Source organism: Thunnus thynnus, chromosome 15 (assembly GCF_963924715.1).
Source record: "Thunnus thynnus chromosome 15, fThuThy2.1, whole genome shotgun sequence".
In the NCBI taxonomy this organism is placed as follows: domain Eukaryota; kingdom Metazoa; phylum Chordata; class Actinopteri; order Scombriformes; family Scombridae; genus Thunnus; species Thunnus thynnus.
In genome coordinates this window covers 26,160,962-26,169,783 of record NC_089531.1, presented here as the reverse complement: position 1 = coordinate 26,169,783, position 8,822 = coordinate 26,160,962, and positions in this window count along the sequence as shown.

The following is an 8,822-nucleotide window of genomic DNA, read 5'->3' as shown; positions in this document are numbered from 1 at the left end:
CCAAACCATGATCTTTTCCTAACCCTCACCAAGTGTTTTTTTTGTGCCTAGACCTAACCAGACCTTAACCACAGTGTTTTCACACCATAAAACATTATTCAACTAATTTAATGCAGTATTAAATGACATGCGAATAGTTTAAAATACAATCAACATTGAAACATAGAGATTGAAACATAGAGATTCAACATATCTGTGGTTTGCAGAAATGTAAATTGCCAAAGTTTTATTCTGGCGATTGGATTGAAGTCAGTTCTGTGTTCACACCAAATGTGGCCAACAAATCTGTTATTGCAGGTTTAAGTAAAAGTGCAAAAGTGTTACTAGCAAAATGTACCAAAAATCAAAGTAATTGTTGGGTGGAATGGTCCCTTTCAAAGGTTTGTATTATTAAAAATATTATATTATTTTAATAGTATCACTGATATGTTAACAAATAAGCAGCATTTAATTATTTTATATACTGTTGAGTACTTTAATCTATAACGATGTATCATATTTTTTAAGTTAATTATATGTTTTATATGTAAAATAAAATGTAACTGTCAGTGTTAATTTTAGTCTTTTGACTAATATGCCATTTAGTTTTGGTCATATTTTAGTCATCTGAATTGTTTTAGTTTTAGCTGACTAAACATCATAAGATTTTAGATGACTAAATCTACAATGTTTATCTAAATATCCAATTAATTTTCTGTATATACACAGATTGCTCTACAAACTCATTATAGACTCCTGGAGGAAACATCTATTTAACTGTTATTATGGAATGGTATTAAGATTTGAATACGCAATACAGACACAGTTTTAACTGTTGTGATATGAAACATGTCTTTCTTTATCTTAAAATAAAATATATATAAAACTGAGTCTGATATAAAAGAAATGTCATATCCCGCCAGGACTTTCTATGTTTATGTTTGGACTTTTAGTTTAGTTCCTGTTTTGTTACTTTTACCTCCTGTGTTTTCTCGCCTTTGTTGATTGCCTCGTGTTTCACCTGTGTCTCATTTCACTCACCTGTGTTCAGTTAGTAATCAGTCCCTGTGTATTTAAAGCCCAGTGTTTCCCCTGTTTGGTTGCCAGTTTGTTAAGTTGCCATGTTTCATGTCTTTGCTCTCTAGCCTCCAGTCTGTTATCAATTTATCTGTTGTTTGTGACCTGAAAACCTGTATCCTGTCTGTTTTTGACCTTCTGCCTGAATATTGGACTTTGGATTCTTGCCTGCTCCTTCTTGCCTGTTTTTGGACCGTTTTTCTAGTTTTGACCATTGCCTGCCTCACTTACTCCATAGGCCTGTGTTTCTCAAGTTTGTAATTAAATCATTGAACTACATCAGTCTGCCTCAGTCATCTGCATTTGGGTCCTTTCCCTCTATTGCTGTTACAAAATGCTGTGACAAGAAACAAGAATATGGCCTTACTTTTTTGCAAAAGACCATCTCAGACAATAACAAAATAACACCAATGAGCATCTCATCTTCAGTTGTTGTGACCAGCAGCACCACGCTACGTACATGCGCATCACACACTGTCCGTAGGGCACCAAGTCCCAGAGAGGGCATCAAATAGCACCTAGTAAAAGTTGGGAATAAATTCACAGATTTTATCTTCCAGGATCAATAACTCATAAGTGAATCATTGATAAAACATAAATTATGCCTTTTTTCTACTGTAGTAAGGTAGACAACAAGTTACGACCTAATGTTCAACCAAACAAGCTGTCCTCCGAGCTGGGCTAATAAGATTGGTCTCTATGTACAGCTGGCTGCAAGACATCTAAAAAGTGTTAAAAAAAAAAAACAAACAAACAAAGAGATACTATAAAATATTCAATAACTTCACTCGTATATAGTGTAGTGTCCCCAAAATTATTTGTCACAAAATTAAATTGATAATGAAAATATATTTCTCTGGTTTATTTTATTGAAGACGACTGCACTTTCAACAAAAACTTACTTGTGTGGGTTTTTTTCCCCCTGTTCTATAGTTCTGTAGTGTAATATATAGGCTACTGTCTTTGCAAAGTTTGTAAAGTTTTGTGACTTTTCTTCTGTTATGTGTGACTAATTGTACAGTTCAGTTTTCTTTATTTGTGTTTATTTATATTTAGTTATTTATTTAGTTATTTTAACAATAATAACACTGATAATAAAAATACAATTATTTGGTTTATTTTATTTATTTATTTTCTTCCTCTTTTTTTACCTGTTCTATATTAGGTTAGTACATTGTAATATATACTCTCATTGTATAGTTCTGGTTTTCTTATTTGTAACAGTGATAATGGAAAATAATATCTTTTTTGGGAGTGGGGGCTCCACAAAGCAATTTACTTAGGGCACCCAAATGGCCAGTAGCACCCCGGGTGACCAGTAATCCTGTGCACCCAATCTATTTTCATTCTTAGAAGCACTTAGAGCTGTTGAAATATTCTGCTGGGAAGCACTAGCTTTATTTGCACTCAACGGCCCATGTATCTGTGAGGTTGAAAAAGTTGCTAATAAAACCAAGTTCTGATTTTTTTCTCTCTCTCACCCCCTAACCTCCCCTCTCTCACTCATACACACGTGCACACACACAACTGCAAGTTGTCTCTATACTACATTTCTGCTCCTTTCTCCTGTCATACGTCTAACATTAAGTAACAGTAACAATAAGTTTAACATTACGTTTTTTTACACTTATAATCTGTACTGTGTCAGTCTTAATCAGTCACTGTGTCAATCAGTCGTCTTAATTCACGATAATCAGCACATCAGTACAGTACAGGACAGCGGTGGGTTTTTTTGGTTTGTATTGTATCACAAGTTTAGCAAAAACACAGCAGCTCAGGTTAGCTGATAAAATAATGTTAGCTCTAAAAAAAAAAAAAAAAAAACACAAACAAAACACACAAATGTGCTTAATTTCGGGATCACATGTCTGCAAATGTTGCTTCAAGTTTGTTATGTCTTACTGGTGATCGTTGCTCCACATGGTTTCCAAAGGGTCTTGTTTTCTTTGACAGACTTGTCTCTCCTTAAACTTTGTTTTTATTTGTTGACATAGGTGTCAATAGATTTTGTCATAATTTTTGTCATCATAAATTAGTTTTTATTTCATTGTCTTGTTTTCATCAGTGAAAAAAATATCATTGATAAGAAGTGTGACGACAATGATTTATCAACGAAATGAACAATGGTAACTGTTGCTGTCAAATAAATGTAGTACAGTATAAGAATAAAGTAGTAGAAAATGGAAATACACAGGTAAAGTGCACTTACCTCAAAATTGTACTTAACTACAGTACTTGGGTCCATGTACTTAATTACTTTCCACCACTGTTTTTCTTCTTAAACTTTTCATGGAGTTCAACCATCATCGAGGGAGAAAGGCATACCAATTTTTCCAGCAGCAGCAGTTTCAGTGGACCAGAATGCATTGTGCAGCCATTACACAGGAAAGAAGTCATTTTGGAAACAAATGTAAGAAATCACAAAGTGAAATAGAAGTATACGAGATATAATGAATCAAAGTAGGGAAGCAGAAAAGTAAAATAGAAGACATCATCACAAAATAACCCCTGGAATTCAGTGATGATATATAAAACAGTGTAATGGTTGGCGCTTTCTTTAATATTCTTGTCTGCAGGAGGACAGTTATTGTTGGCTAGTCTTCCTGGGAGAAAATCCTGAGAGCTCTGGATATTTCCGGACAGCAGCAGCCTGATTTGCCCTCTAGGTGGGACACACTTGAGGTTAGAAGATAGCAACTAATTAAAGTTTTCTAAGAGAAAATAAATGTTGCTCACGTTACCATGGGGGAAAGGATGTCGGCTGTGATGTGGGCAGTCTGCGAGAGGGTCAAGCTTTGAACGGTGGAGAAGATGGATGGAGTGGTGGCAGCAGAGGGCGTGGAGGTCGTGAAATGGAGCGGTGAACCAAAGCCCTGAGTCAAGAGTGTTTATCCTCCCTTTCCTCTCATTTGTGACATTGGTTGGCCATAACTAAAGCATAGGTATACACTAATTCACATAGGATAATACACGGGTGGCCATAATCACCCTAATTCTAATAAGATCTTTCGTGCAAAAAACTCTCTTCTGACTAACAGAACATACTTTTTATACATATTTATCTATGATTTGACAAGAAACAGTTTAATTTTTACCAATGAGTGATTAATAGAGATTTTAAAGTGTCATCTTCATTCAGATGATGACGCAATCCATTTTTTCTTGAAGTCAAACTCATGGAAGAATGTTCTCCCATTTCTCTCTCCTGGCATGTGAATGTCTTATCCAACTTTGCTAACTATCACTTATGAGTATAATGACAGTGTTTCTGAGCAAACTGTGTGCATTTTATATCACAGTGGAAAGACTCCATACTGTGAAATTCAGTGTTAAGAGCTTGAAGAGCTTGAACACAAGATGAATATATATATATATATATATATATATATATATATATATATATATATATATATATATATATATATATATATAAAGAGAGAGAGTAAGTAATCCCTGTGAGCAAAAAGCACCAGCTTCAGACTGCTCTGAACGCTCTGTTTCCAACAGTTTTTTCAACTTTCAGCCCGAGCCGACATTGGCTTGTGACAGATTTAGTCACACTGAGCCATGACTTGAGTCGAGCTGGCACACCGTGAGTGTTTTTCCATTACACAGCAGGGCAAAGTAAAATAAGTAGTTTACCTGTTGGAAGTGTGCAGGTCGTCTGCAGCTCCTCATCAAACATCATCATCACTGTGGCTGCTTCTGCTTGTACTATTCCTCCCTGCATTATTTCTAACTCACAAATAGCTCCAAATATCTCTATATGTTGTTGTTTTGACCAGTTTTTAGCACCACCAACAAAGATCTGCACATTCCATGAGGAACACATTTCATTTCCTGTAAATTCTTCACAATAAAAGTCTCCTGTTATTTAGTCATTTAAAAGCTTTTAATATAAAGCAGTAAAGCAGGAAATATTGGGTTTGCATTGGTGGTAACTTAACACGACTCTGATAAAGCTGCCCCTTGACAGGCTTCCGGAAAGCTGGCCAAGTCAGAACAGAGTGGGCTCATCTGGAGGGGGGCTTGAAGAGACAGGAGATAAGACTGCCTGAGGCTGAACTGAGGGGCTGCATAAAGATAAATAAGATAAATGTAAGATAAATAATGAGTGTTTTGAACTGTGAATCATGCAAAGCTACTCTAGTGGAGCCCCAGAATAAAAATATGGAGCTGGAAATTAACATAATTGGCCCCTTTAATACACAGACATGAAAATCTTCAATCAATCTGTTCATCTCATTTTCAAGAAGATAGCACACAAGAAGGAATATAGCGAGAATATTGTGGGGATGTACATGCGTACATGAAGATGAAAACAGTGTTGCTGCTAATTGCCCTCATGTTGTGTATATGTTGAGATTAACATTACAAAAAGTTTCATAAACACTTATCTTTGACTACAGTTGTGTTTGCTACAATTCTCAAACAAAAGAGGAGTGAGAGCTGAGGAACATAATTACCTGAAAGTAATATGGTAAAATAATCTGGTGTTACAAGTGTATTTCCTACAATGTTGAACTATACTTTTAAAGTAGTATTACTGCATTTTGCTTTTTTTTTGTTTTTACCACTTAGGGATAGTGGGACAAACTGGAAACAGAACAGTGACAGTGTTATGCTGAATGTAATGAATGTTAGTGCAATATTCATTCTCGTTTTAGGTCTGTTTTACTCTTCACCAACCCCTGACAAAGGGGTCCACAGTTTCCACCTACCAATTGGTAACTTTGTCTGCTGTTTGGTAACGGGCAGTTAGGATACAGTGGGATAATCAAGAGCTTTTTTGCTTGAAACACTGTTGAATAAAGCAGTGAGAGTGAACTTAAACAGTAGTTACATGCCAGAAAACCAAAACAATGAGCTGAAAGATGCTTAAGTGCTCAGAGGGGCTGAGGGAAACTGCAGAGTTAATGACAATTCTGTGTTGGTCTGTCACTACAAGTGTCCTCTTTTACATTACACATCATCACTTCATTCATTGCTGATATAAAAATATTTATTAGTGCAGCTTTAAAACAAGCTTAGCCATCCCCCACTTACAGTATCAATATCTATTACTAAGAGATCTAACAGAGGAGGAACATAAGCGGAAACAAAGTTTACTTCTGGGATTACAGGTAAACCTAGACATCATTGATGCTAATTGTGTTACCTGCTCAAGTGGAACTGGATCCACCGGCAGTGAAGGAAGTTGCTTCTCATCTAACATAGCAGGTCTAAAGCTATCAGGGTAAGGCAGCCAGGTAGCCTCCTGACCTCCCAAGATTATAAACACTAGGTCAATTTTTTGTCTTCTCTTTTTTTAAAAACCGTTGTTGGTTGTTTGTTTGACGTCTACCCTACCAGTACAAAGATTTTTTGCTCCAGCCACAGAGATTTCAATTAGCCAATGAGCCAATTATCACCAAAAATTTCCTCCTGTCAAGGAGGTTTTCATTTGACAAATGATTCAGAGAAACTTTTTAGGAATAACAACTGCTCAGAATTTTAGAGAATTTAAGTGGCATGATCAGTCTGTTTCTGCCTTCTTTTGAGTGGAATCATTTCACTCTCTGACTAATCAGCTCTACATGAAAGATTTTAGGATTTAAAATAAGTAAAAAGAGCAAACTTTTTGTTGTGATTGTGCAGCTGAAATGGTCATGACAGCTTGTGGCGAGATCACGGATGTATAGGAGTTATCTGCTCATTTTGTATTGCTGAGAATTTTTTCAGAAGACAGTACAGGATCTTGGTCAGAGGAAGGGATGGGATTTCACCCTGAGGATCTCCGCTGGCATGTGAAGACACACAGAAAGCAGAATTTCACAAGAGGCTGACAACAGCCCAGGAGGAATTGGTGAAGTGTTCGCCTGTTAGATACTTGTTTCCTCTAAAGTTTTTCAATGTTCAATGATATTATCACCTTTTCTGGAGATTTATCCTGCCCTTAAATGAATCTGATAGACCAAATGAGTTTGGATACTGCACCACTTTCCCACTGACTTCTCCATTTGGCCCCTTGATGCCTGCATTCATTGAAGTCTGAAAGTGAGGAGATGTTCTGTTAATCCTGCACATAGACGTTTAGGATGCACTGTATTTTTTTAACTTGATGAAATTGGACTCTACTCTGTTGTTTATCAAGCTGGAAGGGATATCAGTACACAGTCTCCTGGAATGTAAAAAAAAGAAGAAAAAAAAACTCTAAAACTGAATGGAAATCCCACCTGATATCACATGAACCTGTGAACGTCACAATGTTTAACACATGAGTAGTCACCTATTTCTGCTTTTCAACATCTCAAGATTTACAACCCCTCCTCTGCTGACTTTTGGAGTGTGTTTCATATCCTCCCTGACCCTTCAGCTTTTTATTATATTTGCAACATACAGCAGCTGAGTTGCTAAGTGGACACACAGTCATGCACAGCTCCGGTTGAGATTGGATGAATTAGATCTGCAGGGATAGCAGGGGCCACACGCCTTGAAAATCATGGTTTTGCATATGGCAAAACTGTTTAAGTCATAAAAGATCATTCCCATCCTGTGTTCTTTGAACTAAATGAAAATGATAATACACACTTATGAATGATCATCACAGCCCTGATTAGGAGCAAAACCTGAAGTGCTCTGAGCTAATAAGCCAAGTGGTTATGTCACTGTACTGCTCTTATACAAATGCTAAATACATACAAATTGGTATGGTTTATTAAATTCATCCACTCTAAATGGATGTTTATTACCAATGAGTTAAAATTGATACTTTATGCATGCATCCCTATATAGCTTTCTGTTTTTTCAACTGTGAATGAGCCGCTAGGGATGTGGGACTGGGTCAGGAAATACCGATGTGGAAGGCAGTGGCTCTCCTTAGGATTCCTCTGGCTGGGAGGCCCTCTCTGACTGGCCAGGCTGGAATCTGCAGGAAAGAGGAAACAGGTTGGCTAATGCACCTAGTGATCCCTCTCATCAGACTGCTGCAACCTTTTCAAAGGCAGGGAGGGAAGGAGAGAGACAGAGAACCAAATACCATTTTTTCCCAGAGAGGAACTAGGGCTCAGCATTCCTGGCATTGCCACTGGCCTCCAAACAATCCATACTCTATCCTGTGTGTGCTGGAAGAGTGAATGGCCACAGTGTGTGAGCCTCACAGGCCCAGTTTGCCCAGTGAGGGAGAGCAGCCAATGTTGCCGGCGCACTCAGAGCCCAGGACCCGGCCAGCCTCCGTCCCCAGCCGCTAAGCCAAACACTGGGCCGTCTGAGACGGCACTGTTGAACCATCGCACAGGCCTGACCACTGCTGAAAACACACTCCAGAAAATAAACAGACTGGGGCCCAAGAAGAGCAAATATTTGATCAATCTGAGAAAGGCGCAAAAGAGGATGAATGTGCAGGGGTGGAGGAGGAGGGAGAGGATAGGAGAGGAGGCAGGCAGGAATGGCTGGAGATGAAAGGAAACGCTATTGTATAAATCACACTTTTTAAGATGAAACGCAACTTAAGGGACTGGCTCATCAGTGCAGCAGGTAGACAAAAATGCATAGAGTAGGGTATGAATTAGACAGAGCATGAGGGATCTTAAAGAACTGAAAAAAAGCCAACACATAGAACTGAGAATTTGATTATTGATGTTGACTATTAAACAAGACTAAGAGTGTACAGCCATGCTAGCAGCTTTGTAAGGTTTTACTTAGCAGTGCTTTGAGCTAAATGCTAACGTCAGCATGCTAACATGCTCACAGTGACAATGTTATTACACTGACAGTTAGCAAGTATA